Source organism: Varroa destructor, unplaced genomic scaffold, assembly GCF_002443255.2.
Source record: "Varroa destructor unplaced genomic scaffold, Vdes_3.0 BEIS01000419.1, whole genome shotgun sequence".
Classification (NCBI taxonomy): domain Eukaryota; kingdom Metazoa; phylum Arthropoda; class Arachnida; order Mesostigmata; family Varroidae; genus Varroa; species Varroa destructor.
The window spans coordinates 1-2126 of record NW_019211872.1 but is presented as its reverse complement, the minus strand read 5'-3'; the positions used below and the strand labels follow the sequence as shown (position 1 = coordinate 2126).

At 36.9% G+C, this 2126-nt stretch overlaps 1 long non-coding RNA gene across 1 annotated transcript; it reads left to right on the top strand.

Moving 5' to 3' along the window:
* Positions 1 to 212: 212 nt before the first annotated feature.
* Positions 213 to 2056, top strand: LOC147754140 (uncharacterized). The gene is made up of 3 exons (XR_015318124.1): positions 213 to 312; positions 817 to 1040; positions 1179 to 2056. It is a non-coding gene; the product is annotated as an uncharacterized LOC147754140 (long non-coding RNA).
* The last annotated feature ends 70 nt before the right edge of the window (positions 2057 to 2126 follow it).

Here is a 2126-nt window from a genome sequence, read left to right as displayed (position 1 = left end):
GCCAATAAAGCAAGGATAGTGAATAGAAATCTTGGAAAGAGAGGGGAGCCATAAGACTAACTAGATTGTCGCTCTGGGTAATCGTTGCGAATTCGTCCACAACGTGGCTTGAAAGCATGAGACAAGTTTCGGACACCAATAGATAATCTTTTGCTGCGTGCATAAATCTAAGAAGAAAGCAACTATCTCTTTTAAAACTTGTGCTGTTTTCTCTTATTTTAAGGTGAACGGGGCCGACATGTAGGCGCAACAAGGCAGGCTTACGCTTACTTTGTACACCGCCGACAGAAGGAAAAACAACACATACAGATGGTTAATACATGACAAAAAGGACATAAATAGTCTTATTGATACTGCTCACAGAATATTAAACTGGGCTGAATAAAGCAACAGCTTGTATTGGAATCCTCAAGCCTGTAAAATAAGCAATCCCCATAACGATGGGATAAATTTTATTACATTTTATTTTTCGGCCGACTCACTTCAGAGCTTAAAAGTCATTAAAAATTTATAAAATAAATTGGAATCTATACAATGTCTATAGAAAGTCACGTATTCACATAAGTAATATTTCAAGTGAATATCAGAGGTCTATATATAGACTAGAAAATTAGATATTTGTTTTGGAAGGCTTTCGGGCACCAATGTCCTACAATTTCAATCCTGTCACACGCAAATCTAAATACATTAAGCATAAAAAGCGTAATGATGCTCACGTTAGCCGAATGTAATTGGTCTTTATACTAATTTGAATAACTCGAATTTTATTGATTGATCGATTTAACTAATTGATTGGTTGATCGAAATCATTTACAGCGGCGGCGGCGGCGGCGGCGGCGACGGCGGCGACGACGACGACGACGACGACGACGACGACGACGACGACGACGACGACGACGACGACGACGACGACGACTAACTCACATTTGAAAGCTTAATTACAGATCGGTTTGCCGTCCTAACTACCCCGCCATTGCGATAATTAAAGTTCACATGTAATATATGGTAATGGAAGACCCTAAAATTGCTACTTCTATATGGTAAGTTGCAGGTACTTTAAGATTTCTAACCTAGAGTAATAACAAGATCACATCATTTCTCCAGCGTCCTACAGAAGGTAAAAACTTAATTTTTTTGTAAACAGATTTTCTTTTTTTTGTTGTGAAACTCGGTGGTAGGGCGGATAGTTGCTCAAAGGAAATAGCACAACTGCTGCAGGGTGACGAGATGACTAGAGCCATTTTAGAGTCCACCTTTCGGACTTCTGGAACTCCAGGAAGATACTAGCTTATGCTAACGAAAAGTATGTCACCACAGTCCAAAGCAAGAGCTTGCTTCAATACCTGAATATACTGATACGTAGATTCACTACTACGGTAAATCATATTTAAAATTATCACACACACACACAATGCGTACGTATTAGTTTAAACTAACGAGACATATCATTGTGACGTGCGGCCTTTAAAGCCACATGCCTAAGATGACTCTTGAAAAAAAAACTGCAACCGTCGAAACTAGACGTTTCTGGACCACTATTCTAAATGCATAACATTGCAAATAATCACGATCATGGATGAGCATTTTTAATGGTTAACCATGGATAATTCGTCCTAATTCCCCAAAGCGAATTCAACCCACGGATTGGATTTTAGACTATACTATAAGAACTTATAGTAGGTGAATAGTGACAGTAGACCTAGAATTCTAAAACAATTCAGCATTATCTCCTTAGCTATACTTATTGAATTTTTCTCATAAAGTCATTAGTGGCCTATATAGCCTCTTCGGAGACATGCAGGGGAGTTATTGTTAAATTATATTTAATACTAATATAAATTGTTGTTAAAAAATAATTAGTAGTACTAAATGTAGAGGACTTTTTGGCTAATAAACTGATATTTTTTCTCGGGGGAAATGGTTATTCTAAACAGTCGCGCTAAGTAATGAATAGCTCTAACATTCCGACGTCTTTTGTTAGCATATGGTGCTACATGTATATAAGTGTGGAAGAGCACTTGAGAATTTAGAAAACCACCAATTCGTTTAAAATACATAAGAGACATATTAATTATATCTCATTTATCATATATAATTTTTTCTGTAAATTGAACTTTTATGTAGGT